The following is a 20,315-nucleotide window of genomic DNA, read 5'->3' on the forward strand; positions in this document are numbered from 1 at the left end:
TCTGTTGCTCAGGGAGCAAGAAGTCTTGAGTTGAACTCCCTGATGCTCCCTCCAAAGAGTGTGTTCGTTGCTGTCCCTGACCTTGCGTTGCCGACATTTTTCTTACCCACAGTGTGGTTTGTGAACTGTCCTGAGTGTGTAGTTGGTTTCTTGCTTCAAAGCTGGGAGGAGAGGTTGGAAATGACCTTGGAAAGGTGAAGTTAAGTGTAGGATTTATCAGAGCACTGGGGGTTTATTGAAACCTGATTCTGTGGAAAGCCCAGTGCTTCATTTACAAGAAGGGCTTGTTGGTCTAGGGGTATGATTCTCCCTTAGGGTGGGAGAGGTCGTGGGTTCAAATCCCAGACAAGCCCTTGTTCTACCATTGTCTTATAGCTGACCCAGACAGCTCAGGGACTCATCTCATCTTGCATGATTTTCCTCTGTTCATTTGCTCAGTGTAATGGAACAGCTAATTGCTTCTGGGTGGCTCAGCTCTATCAAGATATGGTTCTGCCAGTGACTCCACCTCTCCTGTTCAGTGTGGCAGCCCCTCTTGCTGGTAGAAGCTGCAACTATCCAGCTTCTGACTCACCCTTTTGTCTGGATGACTTGGCCTTTCTCCCTTCTGAGCTACAGTCCTTCATTTCTCTGGCACTCCCAGTCACCCAGACAATCCTCTCATTCCCCGCCACAAGCCTCATCTATGCCCTCAGTGGAGTTGGTGGAACCCAGGCGCACCCTCCCTCTGGTTGCAGCTCAGCAGGGACCCTACACTGACCGCTTCTGAGCTTTTTCCTCCCACCTCTCCCTGCTCCTTCCCTGGACTGCTTCCTAGAACTCCCACTTCACTTCTCTGCACTGGCTATGAACCCTCAGCCGTAGCAGTGTTAGGAATGTGCCAGCAGGAACTCAATGCTGCTGAAGCAGCAATGAAGGGTCCTGTGGTACCTTATAGACTAACAGAAAAATTTAGAGCATGAGCTTTCGTGAGTTAACTCACTTCTTCAGATGCTGGTCCTGGAAATCTGCAAGGCCAGGTATAAATAGGCCAGAGCAAGGCTGGGGATAACGAGGTTAGCTCAGTCAGGAAGGCTGAGTTGTATTGTCATCAGTAGATCTGGAGGTGTGAACTCCAAGAGAGGGGAAGCTGCTTCTGTATTTAGCCAGCTATTCACAGTCTTTGTTTAATCCTGAGCTGAGGGTATTGAATTTGCAGATGAATTGTAGCTCAGCAATTTCTCTTTGGAGTCTGGTCTTGAAATTTCTTTGCTGTAGGATGGCTACTTCTAAATCTGCTACTGTGTCCTGGGAGATTGAAGTGCTCTCCTATGGGTTTTTGTATATTGCCATTTCTGATGTCTGAGTTGTGTGCATTTATTCTTTTATGTAGAGACTGTCCAGTTTGTCTGATGTATATGGCAGAGGGGCATTGCTGGCACATGATGGCATAAATTACATTGGTAGATGTGCAGGTGAACAAACCCACGATGGTGTGGCTGATCCAGTTAGGTCCTGTAATGATGTTGCTGGTGTGTATATGTGGGCAGAGCTGGCAACGAGGTTTGTTGCATGGATGGGTCCCTGAGATAGAGTGACTTTGGTGCGGTGTATAGTTGCTTGTTAGGATTTGTTTTAGGTTGGCAGGTTGTCTGTGAGCAATGATAGGTCTGCCTCCCAAGGCCTGTGAAAGTGTGGGATCGTTGTCCAGGATGGGTTGTAGATCCCTGATGATGTGCTATAGAGGTTTTAGCTGAGGACTGTAGGTGATGGCTAGTGGTGTTCTGTTGGTTTCTCTCTTGGGCTTGTCCTGTAGCAGGAGGCTTCATGGCACACGTCTGGCTCTGTTGATTTGTCTTCTCACTTCCTCAGGTGGGTATTGCAGTCTCAAGAATGCTTGGTGCAGATGCTGTAGGTGTTTGTCTCTGTCGGAGGGGTTGGAACAAATGCGGTTATATCTAAGTGCTTGGCTGTAAATGATGGATCGTGTGGTGTGTCTGGGATGGAAGCTGGAGGCATGAAGGTAGGCGTAGCGGTCAGTGGGTGTACGGTACAGGGTGGTACTGATGTGTCCATTGGGTCCATTGATGTGTCCAATGCTGCTGAAGGCTGGGAGGAATGTGTCTCCCAGAGATCATTTGCATGAGCGTATAAAGGGGTGCATATGTGATACCTTGCAAACAAAGGCTGATGGGTAGCAAGGAAGCAATGAGCATTGTCTATTTTAAACACATTCTTGTAAAATCACAATTTATGCTCACACTTAGCATAACAATTGTGAAATCTCACCAAGGCTCCAAGTTGTTGAGGGGGACAGGGCAGTCATCGTAACTGCACAAGACATGGATTGCACAGGGCTCCCCTGCTTTAAAACATTATAAAAGAAAAAGTAGAGAAGTATGGATTGAGCTAGTTATCTGAATGCTTTTGTCATATTGTTCTAAACCTGATAAAGAAATTAGTGAAAACTAGTGTTTTAAGGGTAGTTAAAGTCACCAAGAGCTGTAATTATTGGACTGAGTCTCAGGGGAAATTTTTAGCAAATAGACTGACTAGCAGTTGGTTATTAGCTCCAGAAGTGGATGGGTGCAGCAGCTGAAAGGGAGCAAACTGAATGCTGGACCAGTGCAAAGATGGCTTTGGCTCAGGTTCGATGAGGGAATGCATCAGTGTGATGTGTGGAGTCTGCATAAAATACATACTTGATGGGTCACTTTTCAACCTTTGTCATCTGAAAGCTAAAACCAAGATGCTTGAGAGGCTCATCCTTGAAGCCTTTTTTGCTGATGACTGTGCACTTGTGACACACAAGGAATCTGATCTCCAGCTCATTGTCAACAAGTTTGCTGATGCCCCTTGCTTCTTTGGTTTGACCATCAGCCTAGGAGAGACTCAGGTACTGTTTCAACCAGCTCCAGGATCTGTTGCTCTTCCCCCACTTCAAACTTAACTAAAGGAACAGAGAGTTAGGAACAGTAGAGGAGTTCAAGGACCTTAACAGGCAGTGATGTCTCTCTTCACAAACAAATCCATGCAAGAATCTGCAAGGCCACCCAAGCAATTAAGACATGTTTTCAGAGGCTTTTTTACAGAGCATCAGACAGTCTTGACACCTCCAGTTCTACAGCCCCTTCTACTTGGAGTTCTGCTGAAGCCTGGGATTGAACCAAGGACCTTTAGAATTTCAGTCTAACACTCTCCCTACGGAGTTACTTCAGCCACTCCTCCAGCTGTTGTGAGGCCATTCCATATCAGTTGGGGATAATTTGATCAGCCATCCCCAGCAAGAAATAAGTGATGGCAAGTGGCCATGCCTGCTTCCCTCAGCTTGACTCTCTTCATTGTCCTTTCCTACTTTATTTCCCACATTGACCCAATGGTCACAGGGGACTGCAGCACATTGATGGTGGGGAAGCAGCTGGGATGTGACATGACACCCTAGAGCCAAAAGGATCCGACTGCCTTCTGCTAACAGGATCCTGGCGTGACCTGCTGGTGGCCAAGCTTTCGGGGAGGGGAAGGAAATTGGCAGGGCTACTCTTGTGTGAAAGGGCTAAGAGTTACAAAGATGAAGCGGGTGTTTGCCGATGAAAGTTTATGCCCCACAATATCTCTCAATCTGAAAGCTTCTTCAGGACTTCTTGTTGTTTTACTGAAACAAAGCACCCCCGAGATGATCCTTTGAAGAAGTGACCTGTAGGAATGAAGGACCCAATTCTGAGACTGCCTGAGGGAAGTTGGGAGAGACTAATTTCCCAGAGGAAGGTGAAATCTCAAACAACCAGCTGGTTTGATCTTCTAAAAGTGAAGGTCTCTGCCAGACTCTCAGCCTGTTTCCTTCACCTCTTTTGGCCTCCCTGACTTTTGCAGTTAGGTAACTAAAAGCAGGGAATCACCTGAAAATTGGCTTCACCCCATGACTTTAGCATTGTGAGCACCACGTTCAAAGCAGCAGAGCTAGCTAATTGACTCACGCACAGCCGATAGCCTGTATTTTCATTGGTGGTGCCGATCCGCACATGCTTCGGTACTCATTGTCTGTTTGTCCCATCCCTCCCCTTGGAAGGCCAGGTCATTTCTACAGGGCTCATTCCTGCCCCCACACTCTGCTGTCTCTGCTCATGGCCTCTCGCCTTCACGCTGCTCTGAACATGCTCTCCAAGTGCCAGGCCTTGGGGTATGGTGGAGACAGGCTCCTGAGTGTCGCTGTCCATCCTGTCGGGGTGCAGATGGACATGGGGAATAGCAGCTCCATCCAGGTTGGTACCTCCCTGGAAAAGGCCAGAGGCAGCCAAGTGTAGCCCCATGAGGCGGATGTCCTCTCTTCCTGCCAGAAAGGTGGGCATGAGGGAACACACCAGCGAGGCTTTTGACATCACCATTATCATCAATCATGGGCTCAGCACCCATTGGTCTCCAATGCCTCCATCACTATTTCCTTGGTGTCGGTAGATGAGCTCCACGCCAATTTACGATATCATCTTCCCATTTTCTCTGGGCTCTGCCTCTCCTATTCAAACCGACCATTATGCCGAATATCAGGGTCTTGATTTTCAATTCATTGTTCCTTTGGATAATAAGCCCGAATAGCTGTAACTTCCATTGTGGAACCTTCTAGGGCAGGTTCTCTTTGGTTGTGTCGTCCGATGGAATACCTCATTGTTGACCTTCTCCGTCTATCAAAGCTGCAGCCTGTGGTTGAGGAGGTGGAAAAGTGGGAGCCTGTGGAGGCTACAAAGACAGGGGAACTGTATGAGCTGCAGGCCAGGACAATGCTCATCACAGTCACCTCCTGGATGGGTGAGGGTTGGGAAAGTGGCACTTGGCTGGGCCAGAAAAAAGGCAGTGGCCAGGAGGAAGAGGCTGGCAGGAAGGGTTTTACCTGGGGTGGGTCAGAGAAGAGGCAGTTCCCTTCATTCCGAGCCAGTGTTGGGTGAGACGTGGCACTCATGTCTCTCTGTTACAGGGTTGTGATCTAAGCAGAGGCAGGGGAAGAGGGAGCTTTGTTCCAGGCCTTACCCCAGGTCCATGCCTTAGGGTTTTCCTTTTGACCGTGCAGAGGCAATGGCTGAAAGGGTTTAAGGGACAGCACGGTCCCTGTGTGCCCCACCCCTGAGAATGACTGGAACAGCTCCCCCTCTCTGAACTCTCCAGCACAGCCCAGTGGTTCTGCAAAGCAGGTGAGAGGCTGCCAGAAATATTTGGCCAGGCACCACTGACTGCTGCTTCCCTAACGTCCATTTCCCTGGCAGGCACAGGGCCAGGGGAGCCACAGTGCCTTGCTGGGATGTTTCTCCTAACTTATGTGGGTGTTGTCAATGACAAAGGGACATGAGGGGAGAGTATCTCTTCTTGTCCTGCCTTGCCCCACAGGCAGAGGTTGCCACGTTCCCAAGGCCTGTCACAGCTGCCTTTCTCCAAACTCCAGGTTGTGGTTGGATTCTTTCCAACACTCCTCTCCCATCATCCTTTTCCTTCCACACCAATGACTGGGCTCGCCCAGGAAGGTCTCCTCTGTTCCACAGGCAGACACAGGAAATCTTTAAGAGAGACGTAGGGCAAGGCACCCCTGGGAGTTGAACCCCAGATCACCTGTTAACTAGCAGGTGTGTTAAAGCAGCTAAGACACAGTGTTTCTCTTAGAAAAGCTCTCTTTGGTGTCAGGGAAGTAGCTGTGTTAGTCTGTATCTTAACAATCAGAAAACAGTCCTGGGTTCTTAACACCACTGCCACCCTGTCATAGCTCCTTCCCCATCTAACAAGATAAATGCAGAAGTGGGGGCCAGCAAAAGTACCTCCAAAACCTTATCTACTAGGTTTTGGTATAAACTTCCCCCCAAAAATCCTAAAAACCTTAGATTTGGGGTATAAAATTTGCTGCCACCACTCAAGTAAGAATAAGGAAACCAGGGAGAGACTACTTGGGAAATCTCAGCCCCAAAAGTAAAAACCAGGACACAAACATTAACCAATACCAGGTTAATAAAAAGAAAAAAGAAAGAACTTTTATTATTACAATATTTGTGTTGCAAGCCTCATGACTAGATGGAAGAGTCACAAAGTAAAACAGATGGGGAGTCTCCACCATGGGCCTAGAACTTAGTTACAAGGAGAGTAAAGGAACATTTCTAAAAAGTGCACAGACATCAGATCCCACTTCCCAAACCAGAAAACAATAAAGCCTAATGGATCTATCGAAACTTTACCCTACTTACAGAAGATGGGAGGGCCTGTTCTTGGAGGGAGATACCCTCATGGCTGGAAAGAAGAAGAAAGAACAGAGAACAGAGAAGTTGGAGGAGCCGAAATTCAATTCTTACCTACATTCCTTTTGGCCAACCCCACCTGGGTGAGGAGGTTAACCCTTTTACTCCCAGGCTGCTGGCTAACCCTCATGATCATAACAGGCACTTTAAAGACGAATGAAATAATTGATGAAGTGATGAGCTTTAGTGGGACTGACCACCATGGACTGCCCACAACAACACTTTCCAAGTCCCCAGCACAGACATAAGGGGAGCTGGAGTTGCAGCCTGGAGGACACTGAGGATGGGAGGAGTTGTTGGGTGTTTTATGTGCCCTTTTTGCTCCAGAGCCTGAGAGTGTGTTTACACAAGGGGCTGTCAGGGGCAGGACAGGAGCCCTGAAGGGCAGGGGTGGTTGTGGCAGTGACATCACAAGGGCCTTTTGAAGAACTTAGCTGATGGGTAAAAAGAGGCTGTGAAGCTGTGACCTCAGACAGCGCAGAACAATGGATGGACGGGACAGTCTGCAGGACAGGGGCCATCTCAGAGACACCCCAGGGCTTTGTCCCAGGGAGTCTCCTTCTTGAGAGCTCTGCCCTGGAGGCTGGAGGCAGAATTCAGGATGAGGAATGTGAGCACGAGGAGGAGCCTTTTTGGCGTCTTCTCCTTTCCCACCATGAACTGCGCTGGACGGCAGACGTCTGTGTGGGGAAGGTCAGAGTCTGATCCAGCTGGTGCTGGGCAAAGCGAAGGCAGGGAAAACACTCGGTTAAGGTTCTGCAGTCCCCAATGATACTAAATAGCAGAAGTGAATGAGGGTCCTCCTTCCAGCTCGCTTGGCCTAGTGCTGTTCAGTACAACAGTCTGTGAGCCACTAATGTCCCTTGCTCTGGAGAGGAGCAAACAGGCCCAAACAGAACAGGGACCACACAAAGCTCTCTTCAAAAGTGCAGTGTAGCCAGCAGGTGCCTCTGACCTTCAACTTGGGCTGAAAGAAACAGAGCCCTGAATGGTGGCCTGCACCCCTCCCCAAATGCTTCTTACACCTTTGGATAGGCTGGCATTGCACGCTGGGCACCTCTCACCAGCATGTGAACCTTCAGAACATCCATTGTGGGTCAGAACAAAGGTCCCTTCAGCCCCATGTCCTGTCAGGGCCAACACCAGGGGCTGCAGAAGGTCGCAGCCCGGCACCCCCGGGAGCTGAACCCAGCAGCTCCTTTGCACTCCTTTCAGCTGTGGAGCAGGAGAAATGTCCCAAAGAGGCTTTTCCCCAGCTGCTGAGAAGCACAGAAGAACTCAGGGCTTGCCCAGCGGGGAACAGTTGAATGGAGACCTGCCCCAGGCCCTGTGGCTGGATCTATTGCTGTCAGGGGCAGAGAAACATTCCTTCCCCCTGGGCAAGTATCTGCTCTTTTCCCAGATGTGCACTGCCCAGCCAAGGAGCTGGGAGAGACCAGAGCACTGCATCAAGCCTTGGGGAACCAACAATTCACTCAGAGGCAGCTGCACCTGTGCCTGACCTCAGCTGAGTCTGGGCTGCCCCCTCCTTGCCAGGGAACTACACCCCTGGCTGTGTTTGGGACCCTGCTTAGCTCCAGGCAGCAGCACTGCAGGGGGAAGAGGTGAGTGGAGCTGACACTGGAGTCAGGCTTGGCACTTTCAGGGCAAATGAAATCATCCCACCCCCACCTCTGCCAGCTGGAGCTCAGCTCAGCCTCACAGAGGTGTCCTGTGCTTGGAGGCAGCAGGCTCAGCTGTGGTGGAAGTAGCATCCCACAATAGGGCTGGAAATCAACAAAGAAAGATGCGATGAGGATGGGATTTGAACCCATGCGTGCAGAGCACAATGGATTAGCAGTCCATCGCCTTAACCACTCGGCCACCTCATCTTCTCCTGTTGCAAGTTTTTCATATGTTTTTCATATGTTTTCTGCAACTCACTGGTGTGCCAGGGACACAGGATGGGCAGATTTGGCCCGGCAGTGCTACTCTCACTCCTGTTCCCTGCAGTGTGGCTTCCTGGGGTGAGCAGGGCCCCAAACACAGCCGGGGTGCAGCACCCCAGCCAGACATGGGGACGAGGTGGGGGCAGCCCTGGCTCAGCTGCAGCCACTCACATGGGCAGCTACCTCTGAGAGAAGGGCCTGTCCCTCAGGCTGGCTCAGGGGCTCTGGTCTCTCCCAGCAGCTGGGATGAGCTGGGCTGTGCACAGCTGGGAAAGGGGCAGACACTTGCCTGTGGGGTTGAATGTCACACTCCCCTCTCTCTGACACTGAGAGCAATAGATCAGTCTGCAGCACCAGCAACAGGGCCTGAGGCAGGTGTCCATGTGGCTGTCCCACCCTGGAGCCCCTGGGGTCCCTGCTCAGCAGTGCCCACAGAAAGGCTGTTAAGAAATAACATAAGAACATAGCTGCCCTTACCCAGTCGATAAGGTGAACATAAGAACGGCCATACTGAGTCAGAGCAAAGGTCCATGTAGCCCAGTATCCTGTCTGCTAACAGTAGCCAGTGCCAGCTGCCCCAGAGGAGGTGAACCAAAGACAACGGTCAAGCGATTTGTCCCTTGCCATCCGTCTCCCGCCTTCCACAAAAGGCTCAGCACCATCCCTTACCCCTTGCTGACAGCCATCTATGGACCTCACCTCCAAATATTTATCAAGCTCTTTTTTAAACTCTGTTCGAGTCCTGGCCTTCACAGCCTCCTCTGGAAAGGAGTTCCACAGGTTGACTGTGCCCTGTGTGAAGAAAAACTTTCTTTTATTAGTTTTGAACCTGCTACCCATTAATTTCATTTGGTGTCCTCTCCTTCTTACATTATGGGAACAAGTAAATAACTTTTCTGTATCCACTTTCTCCACTCCATTCATGATTGTATCTACCTCTATCATATCGCCCCTCACTCTCCTCTTTTCTAGACTGAAAAGTCCCAGTCTCTGTTGCCTCTCCTCATGTGGGACCCCTTCCAAACCCTTTATCATTTTAGTTGCCCTTTTCTGAACCTTTTCTAACGCCAATATATCTTTTCTGAGGTGAGGAGACCACATCTGCACACAGTACTCAAGATGTGGGGATACCATAGATTTATAAAGGGGAAGTATGATAGTCTTATTTCACCCACTGCCATTTTCTCCCTCCCCTGCGTACAACACCACTTACAGCCGTGGAAGCTCACAGCTTTCGATCAGAGTTCCCATCCGGTGAGGAACTTTCTCTTGTGCCTGTCTCCCGCCAGAGAAATCCCCATGCAGTGATGGGCCGGGTGCAGCTCAGCACCAGTCGAGACAGTGTTAGCTCAGGGAAGGGTCACTGAGGAGCTGTTAATTCTACCCCTTTCTAAGGGTGGGCATACCCCATTTAGAGACCATCCCCAGTTCAACTGAAGGGGCGCCAGATCCTCACTGCATCTGGAAAAGTTATGGGAAAACCAAGAGGAGCATCCATGTCTCTTTTCCACTTTTCCCTAACCAACCAGACCCTGCATAACCGAGAGCAGCCTCAGCACAGCTCTCAGGTGTGCTCACCTGTCACAGCTCACTGGAGGCCTCAGCATCAGTGGCTTATCAAAGGGCAGCTATACCCGCATCTCTGTGGGTTGCTGTCATCATTGAGAGCATGAGAGAGTGCAGCCCACAGGAGTGTTTTGTTCTCACGAGTGCTTCCCAGAAGCTGAGTGCTTGAGTGGCCATCCAGGAGAAATTCAAATGCTGCCCAGCTGATTAAAAGAGCACCCAGAGCTGGCAGCATGTGTTTTTATTGGCGGTGCCCGTCCACACATGTCTCAGTGGTCATAACATCGTTCATGTTCATAATCCGTCTTTATCACTTCCCTTCCTCATTTAGCACCTGCACCATTCTTGTCAGCTTCTTCTCATCATCTTTAATGAGAACTATATCATCCACGAACCTCAGCTTGTAGATTATCATCCCGAGCAGCTATTCCGTCTACTTTTTCCGCCATCTTGTCAAGATGCATGATGAAGATACTTTTTATAACCAAATGCCCATCCCTCCACACATTCTTACCTATGCCTGTGCATTCTTGTTGATACCTCTCAACAACCGATCAGTCTTCTATCCACTCCCTGTGACTCCAACAGCACCCAAGTCACTTTCTGATCTATCCTGTCAAATGCCTTTTGAAAATCAACAAAGCTACTGTAGATGCTGGAGTACCTGTCCAGGCGCGAGCCTGGGCAATTTTTTGGGACCCTGGGCTGCCCAGATGCAAGTGTCCCCCTCTCGGCTTCACTGATATCATCCAAAGGAGAGGATAACCTCTACGTCTGGTACCAGCTCAGCTGCAGAGACTGCCAGGTCAATGCCAGAAGTTGGCACAGAACTGCCTTAGGACTCCCCTCCGGACTTCCTGTCTGGGTTTACTCCCTCAGCCTTGCGCCTTCCCAGCATAACCCCCAAGACAGTGGGGCGGATTGCACAGAAGCTATCCACAACCTTTAGCTGACAGAAGTTGGTTCACACCAAGCATCATAGCTTAAAAAGCCAAGACACTTCCCATTTCACCAAGGAGCAGGTCATCTCCTCTCTCCGCTTCCAACAGAGAAATTGAAAGAAAAGGAGGAAGAACTAAACCTGTGTTGACTAGGAATTGAACCCAGACCAACTGCTTGGAAGGCAGCCATGCTAACCACTACACCGCCAACACTTCCTTGAAAGGACTCTGCAAACACAAGGAATATGAATGACAGAGCATGTGTCTTCAACCCCATGTTTTGTTTTTCATTTGCTTTGATATATTCATATTGTGGAAGCTCTATTCTCTATCACTCACAGGGCACCGGGGGGCTAGATAAGCAAATGTGCCAAATAGAAGACTTACCTACCCTGAATGCAAACCCAGCCACACCTGACAGATCTGCTGATGCCCTTCAGTGCATTTTCTCTGACTTCTTTAGAATTACTGAAGAGCCTCCAAGCAGATAGAAGAACACTGTCCCACACACAAAGGAAATCTGCCTCCCTGAGTGAGGGTAGCTGTGTGAGTGGGAGAAGCTAGGTCGGTGGGGAAGCTGTTGTGTGTGTCTGAGGAGAGAAGGTTGAATCAACCCCCATTTGAAAAACTACTCTGGGCTGGGACAGAAAAAGGAGCCTGGGGAAGAAGAGTTTGTCCCACAGGGAACTGAAGATAAGTGGTTCAAGCAAGAGTGAAATGTGTGAGTAAGCCAGTGGTAGAGTGTTTGATTTCAGGTGAAGTGATCTTCTTTCTAATCCATGCTCCCCTTTTCAAAGGCAGACACTTGTATGACAATAGTTGTCTCACGTTAACCAACATACTCTGGATTTCTATTGTACGGGGATCCTGAAAATGGAGACGAACCCTTAACATTTGTCAGTGCCCATGCAGATAAACCTAGCAAACCCCTCCCTTTGTTGAAATCTGGCTACACAGCGAAACTGACAGTTGAGACTGACATGAGGAATTTTGGGTCTCATTTCCATAAAGAGGTGCTCATTCAGAGTCTATCCCATACATCACTTCCAGCAGGAAAGGTCTCTGCACACTTTGTAAATGTGTGTGTAGAGAAGACATCAATTACTCCGGGAATTCACAGCCAAGACCATTATGTCCTCCCTCAGCTGGATAGTCTTACACAAGCACCACCAAGCTCCCCAGTCTCGGCACTTCTGTTAATTCTCTGCAAGCTGTTGATTGAAAAAGAAAAAATAACCCTTTCCATCTTGCTGGGGGCTTTAAAGAAATGTCGCCTTACAGCCAGGTGGAGCCGGCAGCAAGATGGGCTGGGCTCAATGTCTAGGGGAGAAGAGTGGTAGAAATGGGGCAGGAAGGAGTGTCCTGAAAGGTGAAACAGCTGGAGGGTGGCATGGAGTGCAGGGGGCCAGCCTGTCAAGAGTCACAGGTGTTGCAAGAAGTTACATTTGGTAGGTCCTGGGGTGTAAACAGCAGGAGCCTGATCTCCGCAATCTGAGTTCAAATCTCAGTGGACTGCTGGTTGGTTGTGTTGTTGCTGTAAATCTTTGTTTCTCCAAAGCTTGGGCTTCTTTATCCACAGGTGCACCTGAGGAAGTGTTTTCTTCCTCCTGCTGGATGAGTGAGGCCCACGGGAGCTAGATAGGTCTCTGGCTGGGCTGAGTCACCAACATGGCTGCAATAGGTCGAGGCCCTGCAACTTACCAGTTTGTGAAGAGATCCCTGAGGATTGAGGTTATATTTTTCACAGCTTCTCCTGATTGCCACACAATTGTTGCCAGCACCTGGAGCTGCCAGGCAATTCCTATTGCACACGTGGCATTTAAAGGAAGGACCATCCAGAGCAGGCTAAGAAAGTCAGGGGACAGCAGGTGAGAGGAAGAGTTCCAGGCTAGAGCCCAACTCATCTGTCCTCCTCTGGGCCCTTGGAGCAGGGGCTGCTAGTTCTGACACCTTCGTGGGATGCTCTAATGCTCCAGAGCACCCAAGGCCAGCACAAGAGGAGGGGAGGGCCATGACTGCTTGTGGCTAGAGGACTTCCCTAAAGATCACAGAGCCTGGCTGCTCCCACCAGCAAAGCAGCACGTGCTCTGCAGCCAGCATCAAAATGGGACAGAAAATCAGCTCTCCCCAAAAGGGGCCTCTTAACTGTGGGGCTCCTGTCAGCTGTGTTCAGGAGATAAGTCCCAAAGAGGCTTTTCCCCAGCTGCTGAGAAGCACAGAAGAACTCAGGGCCTGCACAGGGTGGCACAGTTGAATAGAGACCTGCCTCATGCCCTGTGACTTGGGCTGTAGATGGAGCTATTACTGTCCATGGCAGAGCATCATTCATTCCCCCTGGTCAAGTATCTGCTCCTTTCCCACATGTGCACTGCCAGCCCAGGAGCTAGGAGAGACCAGAGCACCATATGAAGCCTTGGGGAGGTGCCCTTCCCCTGTCATTGGCTGCACCTGAGCAGGGCTGCCTCCTCTTTGCCAGAGCACTGCACCGCTGGTTGTGTTTGGGGCCCTGCTGAGGTCCTGGCAGCAGCACTGCAGGGAACTGAGATGAGCACTGCACTGTTGGGCTGACATTGGAGACAAGCTGGGCCCTGTCAGGCAAATGAAATCATCCCACCCCCACCTCTGGCAGCCAGAGCTCAGCTCAGCCTCCCAGAGTTGGTCTGTGCTTTTCCTGTGGCCAGCAGAGAAGTTGGGAGGCAGCAGGCAGAGGGAGGGGGCGTGTAGGAAGCAACATCACACACACAGGCTGGAGCTCAACAAACCTCAGCAGGCTGCTGACTATAAAGATTCAATGATAATGGGATTTGAACCTCTGTGTAGGGAATGTGGCAGCAGGAACACAAGGTTACTGAGGCTGGGAGGAATGTGTCCCCCAGAGGCCATCTGCATGAGAATGCAAAGGTGTGCGTGTGTGATACTTTTCAGGCAAAGCCTAATGGGTCGCAAGTCAGCCATGAGATTCGGTCTATTGTAAACACGTTGTTGTAAAATCACAATTTAAGCTGACACTCAGTGTGGGAGTTGTGAGATCTCACCAATGCTCTGGGTTGTTGTAGTGGACAGAGCAGTTGCCACAGCTGCAAAAGACGTTGATAATGAAGGGCTCCCTGATTTAAAGCATTGTAAACATCTGAGGAGCAGGACTAATTAGGTTAGTTGGCTTGCTTGCTGATTTGGTCTTGTCTGTTGGTTGGTTGTAAAGCTGTAGGTCTGGTTTGGTCTGGCTGTTACTACCTGTTGCAACAAAGAGTTGGGTGCTAGGGTGTTCATGAAGCCCTTCTGGAGGTATTAAGAGCTGAAGTTGCAAAGTAGCAGCTAAGATCACATAGAGCTGAAATCACAGGTTTCTACTTCAGGGCAATCCCCAGCAGTGTGATGGGTGAGGGAGGGACAATGCTGACTGGCAGGTGGCTGGCTGGTAGGCGTAGCGGTGGATGATGGTGGATGGCATGTAGGAAGAGTGCGGATGACCGCAACCGGTGGGTGGCTGGCTGCCCTGTAGGAGGGGCAGCCAGTGGGAGGCTGCAGACAAGTGGGCAGCTCGTACTGCCCCTGTGACGTATCTATGGGCTCTGGGTTCGGGATGCACCGCAGGAGGTACACCCTGAAACTGTGTGTGGGGTAAAGGGCCAAGAGCCCCAGAAAGAGACTTGGTTCTACAGCGTATGGGGATGGGATCTGGGTAAAGGGGTTTGTCTCTTCTTTGCTTAGACACACGGCATCTGTCACTGTAACCTTGGGGTACATTATGGTCATTGCTATTAAATAAGCTGTTTCTATCTCAGACTATGTGCTGGTGCGGGGGGGCGGGGGGGAGAGCCGCCTTACAGGCACCCAGCAAGTGGGCTGAAATTGTCCCAGGCCACTGGGTGGGGGCTTGAGCTGATTGGTTGTGTCCTTGACAAGAAACCCCCCAGCAGTTGAACCCGGCTGTTCTGGCAAGCACCTGCCATTGATAGAAGGGTTGCATAATATGCAGGGCACAATGGATTTGTAGTCTATCACCTTCACCACTCAGCCACCTCACCTGATACCTCTATGAGCCTTTTATATTCACCAAAGTGAATGCTGCCAGGAACCTTTCTGCCACTGGCTGGTCAGCCGGGGACACAGGACATCAGGTTTGGCCCCGCAGGGCTACACTCACTCCTGTCCCCTGCAGTGCGGCTTCCTGGGGTGAGCACGGCCCCAAACACAGCTGGGGTGCAGTGCCCCAGCCACACATGGGGGTAAGGTGGGGGCAGCCCTGGCTCAGCTGCAGCCACTCACATGGGCAGCTGCCTCAAAGAGAAGGGCCTGTCCCCAGTGCTGGCTCAGGGGTTCTGGTCTCTCCCAGGTGCTGGGCTGGGCTGGGAAAGGGGCAGACACTTCCCTGTAGAGATGAATGTCACACTCCCCTCTCTCTGACACCGAGAGCAATAGATCAGTCTGCAGCACCAGCCACAGGGCCTGAGGCAGGTGTCCATGTGGCTGTCCCACCCTGGAACCCCTGGGGTCCCTGCTCAGCAGTGCCCAGAGAAAGGCTGTTGAAAGTGCCGTTTGCTCCTGCTGCCCTGGGAGCTGGGCACTTCCCCACCGGCACAACAGCCCAGGCAGAATATGGCCCCTGGCTGCACTAAATGCAGTGTGGGGAGCTCCTGAGAAAGTGCCAGTGGGGAGCACATGGGGCTGTGCAAGGGAGTGAGGGGACAAACCCCAAGGGTGGGAGAAAGTCCTGAGGGCGCAGAGACACACACAGGGCCTGGAGCCCAAACCTTGTTCCCACTGGCACGTGGGGCAGGTGCAGGAAAGGGGTAAAGCCAGAGGCAAGGGCAGGGCTTGGGGCAGAGGGGAGCTGTTTCAACCCTTCCCAAGTTGCCACTCACCCCACTGCACCCAGAGCCTCTGTGCAGTGGAAAGGAAAACCCTGATGGAAGGACCTTGGGCGAGGCCCAGACCAAAGCTCCCTCTTCCCCTGCTTCCACTGAGAACAAAACCCCAGCTGTAGTGCCTGCCCTGGGAGCAGCACAGTCCGGACATGGGCAGGCTCCGCTCTGGGGCTGGGTCCTGCACCAGCTCTGTCCATGTGTCCCTGCTGGACGGGTACAGACAGGGGCTATGGGCGGCCCTGGGCAGGGTTTGCAGCTCTTGTGTCTCCCCGGACACTCTCTGCTCCTTTGCAGCTGCTCCGTTAGCACAGCGTTTGCAAAATGGGCCTTCTCCTGGCCTGCTGCTCACACAGCTCCCCTGTCCTTGCAGCCTCCGCTGACTCCCACTTCTCACCTCCTCAAACACAGGCTGCAGCTCTGCACTCACCTGGCCCTTCGTGAGCGACCGCCCCGCACAACTGCTACCCCCATTCAGGTCCCACCTCCTGTCAGCCTCACCCCAGCCTCCATCGCCTCTTGGATCAGCCACACATACGTTTCCTGCTCTCTCCCTCGCAGGCCCTCCCACCTGGGACCAGCTTTCCACAGAGATACTCAAAGCTCCCAGCCGCCTCCTTCAAACCTGTCTGCACCTCGGTCCTCCAGCAAGCTGTACGGCGGAGAGGCTCCCCCAAACAGCAGCAGCCAGTGTGTGTCTGGAGCAGCAACTGCATCACAGCCTCAGCATTTGCCCCAGGCACAGACACCTTTGTGTGGCAAGCTCAGGCTGTGCTCAGAGTGCCTGTCTGTATTGCCAGGGTAGGAGTGTGGCTAACACAGGCCTCGCTGTGAGCAGGATTGGAACCTGCCCAGGGAAAACCCTATTGGAGGTCTAGTCCAACACCTTAACCACTCCACCATCACAGCTGAACGGCCCTGCCAGCTGTTAAGCCAGAGACATGTAAATAATCAGAGGGCCCAGGCCTGACGTCTTCAGCAAAACAGAATTCAAACAACCTCCTGGCTCCCAGCGCACGGGACTGGTGGGGGTCTGGGGCTCTCTGTGCTCAGCCATATGCAATGGCACAGGAGAGCACCTTGACCATCTCCCCTCCCCGTGGAGGGAACGGGAACAGCTCTGACCGGGAGGCTGGATTATAAGAGGAAGTCAGGGCCATGGCTGACGCACGCGGCTGGGAAGCAGCACTCAGGAGCCCCCCCCCATCTGACACTGTGTTCTGCTTAAGCTGTCCGGCTGCCTCCCGCACGGGCTGAGCTCAGGGGCAGGTGGGTGACCTGCCCTGCAGCTGTGAGGGCATCGGACCCCTCCCGCCAGTCGGCTGCCTCACTCAGTGCATCCCAGGGAGCTGAGCCCTTGTGCCCAGCAGTGAGGCAAATCAGGGCAGGGCTGGGTGTGGTGCTGTGGCTGTGGCTGGGTTCCCTCTTATCTGTGCCCTTGTGTGACTGCTCGGAGAGACTCGAGTGTTGCCCAGCTGATTAGCAGAGCGCTCACCACTGAGGCTTTTGTTTCTGTTGGTGGTGCACATTGGTGCGTAGTTCAGAGCATCTAAAATTTATTGCACACATGGGTGGAAAAGGCTGGAGGGAACAATGTCTGTGGGTGTCCAGCCAGGCCAAGGCAGGGCTGTTCATTGTGTGCTGGGCCTCGCTGGGAGTTTGGGGGCGGCCAGCTGGGGATGCTGAGCTAGGTGTGCGGCCGGGTTGGTTGGGTCACGTCACAGCCGTTTTCTTTTCTGAGGTGCTGTGGAAGCCACCTTAGATAGACGCCGTTTCTTGTTTCTTATTTCTGCATGTGCACAAGAGCTTGAACTTTCCCTCACCTGTTTGGGCCTGGCAGGGAGGGTGAGCTCAGTGGAATGCCTCACTGAACTCCTTGCATTTGGGGCTCTTGCTCGCCAGTGCCTCTTCCTCCTTGCTGAGAACAGTTTTCTCTCTGAAAATAACTGATGTTTCTCGAACTAATTGCTTCTGGCTCTGGACTTGTTTGTGGGAGGGTATAAAATACTCGAGTTAGCTGCATCAAGCAGCCTTGCTGGACCTGGCTTTACTGGTGTCCAGTTCGGCTCATCTGTTGCCTTATTGAATTCAATAAAGCTGAATGTCAGCTGCCTAAACACAGAGAAGTCTTTTCCTTCACCAGTGTGGTGCTTTTGGTGGGGGTAACTCTTATCCCTATGACACACCTCATGCAGGGGCCATTGCTGTTTGTGCCCAGGCACATGGCTGGGATAAGGACTCAGGATCCTTTCCCAAAGAGACATATTCCTCCCACAGCAACTTCCAAGTGTCAAACTGACACTGCAGGTTCACCATCACTTGCCCACCAAGTTCATGTCAGAGTTATGCCTGTCTTGGTACTGCTCTAACAGAAATCCAAAGCAAGGCTTGGTAGACTCCAGCCAGTGGAAGTATGCTGACAGGTCAGTTCTTTCCAGGAGCCTCTGGAGGCCAGTTTGGCATGTAGAAAATGAAAGTGATGTCAGGAATGGGATTTGAACCCATGCCTCCTTTAGGAGACCAGAACCCCCAGGTGAAGGAAAGACAGTACCTTGAGTCTGGCGCCTTAGACCACTCGGCCATCCTGACACAGCTGAAGGAGGTACTCTCTTTATGCTAGTTTTGCTTAATATTTGATGAGCCAGGCAGGCTCAATTCATTCTGTACTCATCTGTAGCACAAATCTTTCAACAGCAAAGAGCCATTCTCCAGCTCAGCTGGCTTTCATACGCAATCACCCCGATATGATCTAATGCTGGGAGATACTTTGCCATTAGCTGAAAAGAAATGGATGAAGGAGGAACTGCCAGTTTGCCACGCTGAGGCTATGGGTACTCCACAGAGATCCCTTGAAAGAAGCCCTCCAGAAGATCTCATCCAAAAGAACTTCTTTCAAAGAGTGCGTCCACACACAAAGAAGACTATCAAAAGAGTGATCTGCTCTTTCAAAAGCGAGCATCCACACAGCCCCCGCTCTTTCGAAAGAATGGACCAGGGATCCTAAATGAAGACGGTTCTTTCAAAAGACAGGCCCTGCAAAGCATTTATGCACATGTTGTTTCAAAAGAAGCTTTGGAAAGGAGGTGCTGTTCCTGAAACAGGAAAGGACGACTGATTGCAGAAGGAGCAACGCATTCTTTCAATTTCCTTTCAAAAGAATGGTTTTTGAGTGAAGACAATCCATGGGCTCTTTTGAAAGAGCCCCCTTCATTCAAAAAATCTTTCAGAAGAACTCACTTATGTTGACACAGTCTGAGGGTTGGAATTCTTCTATGCTCATATTTCTTAAATACGTGGCAATCAAGTGCTCAAGTGATGGGACTTCTTCTTGGCTGTTATTCCCCACTATCCCTCAAGTGTTAAAGTTTCATGAAAGAAAAAAGAGCAATGAGGAAGAAAGCAGAGCTGTTCAGGATTCTTTCAGAAATTAGCTGATCCCACAGAAGAAACAACAAGAGAAAGGAGGAAGGTTTCTGTCTGGTTTTGAACAAGTGACTACTTATTTGTTAAGCAAAGGTGATAAGTGTCAAGCTGCAGAAAATACCTCCTGAGACATTTTGGACACTTTTCTAAAGTTTTCTCAGAAGCCAGTGCATCAGCCACTTTCCCTTTGAAGAACGGGAAAGCAAAGGGCACCAGGAACTTTTAAAAACTTCATCAATAGCAATGGTGGAATAGCTTCCCCAGTTTGCACTTCTCCTGAGGAGACAAAACACAACCAAACCTTCCAACCAACAATGTTCACATCCACTCAACATTTCCTTCTTACCAACTGGGACCCCTTCAACAAAACAGGAAACCATTCTGCAAGACCAGGAATGGATTCTCTGCGTGCCAGAGGTTGTTCCCACAGCACTTAGGAGAGGCACAAACAGTGCCTGTCTCCACTGCCCCCTCCTTTCAAAAGGGGAAAGGTAATGAGGGATTTTTTCAGAGGCGAATGAGGTGCTGCCATGAATATGCAGCTCCCCGTTAGCATAGAGGTGTCCATGAGTGATTCAAAAGTGCCACATTCCAAACGCACCCTGCCCATGTAAACAGGGGCCTTTCTAAAGGACCCCTGGACTTCAAAAGCCCCTTCTTCCCAAAAGGCTGGTGCCAAGGCGGGAAGGTCCCGAGAAGTGGAGGCTTCATGTGAGCACTTGGAGCTCTGTAGAAGTGTGGGGGAGGCACTGGTTTGCTCACTGTGCCCATATCCCCTCCAGATGACTTGCTCAGCCTCCTCCCTCTGAGGTCCCGCCTGTGCTCTCCCCTCACTCCCAGCTCACCTCTTCCCATCCCTGCTCTGCCTCTTCCGCTGCAGTCTGCCTCCTGCTCTCACCTCTCCTCCCACCAGCCTGCCGTTCTGCTGTTCTCTCCTGTATTCCCCCCAGGCCTGCCCACCTGCTGCTCATGGCTCTCCACCCCCTACTCCAGTGACTGCCTCTGCCCAGCTAAGCCCCAGACTTACATGGCTTGGAACCACAGTTTAGCATCTCCCTTAGCCTGAGCTGGTGACAATTACACCTCCCTCTGTGGCTTGAGCTGCAAAACATGCCCTGTGAGGGAGCATTTGGGTGGACAGTGCAGGCAGGAAGAATTACAGGCACCAGGTCAACCCTTGTGGGAAAAGGGTCAAACAGAGAACTCTCAGACCCTTCTGCGCCTCACCCGCTGTCCTAGACCTCTGCCGGGTGTTCCCTCATACCCTCTCTATCCCCTTACCTCCACTGCCCTGAGCACGACATTAACACGACCCATGTTCCCTGGAATAGGGGGAACACAATCACC

At 51.3% G+C, this 20,315-nt stretch overlaps 5 non-coding genes across 5 annotated transcripts; 1 reads left to right on the forward strand and 4 right to left on the reverse strand.

Annotated features, from left to right (window-relative positions):
* The first annotated feature begins 281 nt into the window (after positions 1–281).
* TRNAP-AGG (transfer RNA proline (anticodon AGG)) lies at positions 282–353 on the forward strand. Its single transcript has one exon. It is a non-coding gene; the product is annotated as a tRNA-Pro (tRNA).
* A 2,772-nt stretch (positions 354–3,125) lies between these two features.
* Positions 3,126–3,198, reverse strand: TRNAF-GAA (transfer RNA phenylalanine (anticodon GAA)). Its single transcript has one exon. It is a non-coding gene; the product is annotated as a tRNA-Phe (tRNA).
* A 4,836-nt stretch (positions 3,199–8,034) lies between these two features.
* TRNAS-GCU (transfer RNA serine (anticodon GCU)) lies at positions 8,035–8,116 on the reverse strand. The gene has a single exon. It is a non-coding gene; the product is annotated as a tRNA-Ser (tRNA).
* Positions 8,117–10,821: 2,705 nt separating this feature from the next.
* TRNAG-UCC (transfer RNA glycine (anticodon UCC)) lies at positions 10,822–10,893 on the reverse strand. Its single transcript has one exon. It is a non-coding gene; the product is annotated as a tRNA-Gly (tRNA).
* A 7,132-nt stretch (positions 10,894–18,025) lies between these two features.
* Positions 18,026–18,134, reverse strand: TRNAL-CAA (transfer RNA leucine (anticodon CAA)). The gene is made up of 2 exons: positions 18,097–18,134; positions 18,026–18,071 (listed from the first exon to the last, which is right to left on the reverse strand). It is a non-coding gene; the product is annotated as a tRNA-Leu (tRNA).
* Between the last annotated feature and the right edge of the window lie 2,181 nt (positions 18,135–20,315).

The sequence above is a fragment of the Carettochelys insculpta genome, chromosome 33 (genome assembly GCF_033958435.1).
Source record: "Carettochelys insculpta isolate YL-2023 chromosome 33, ASM3395843v1, whole genome shotgun sequence".
NCBI lineage: Eukaryota > Metazoa > Chordata > Testudines > Carettochelyidae > Carettochelys > Carettochelys insculpta.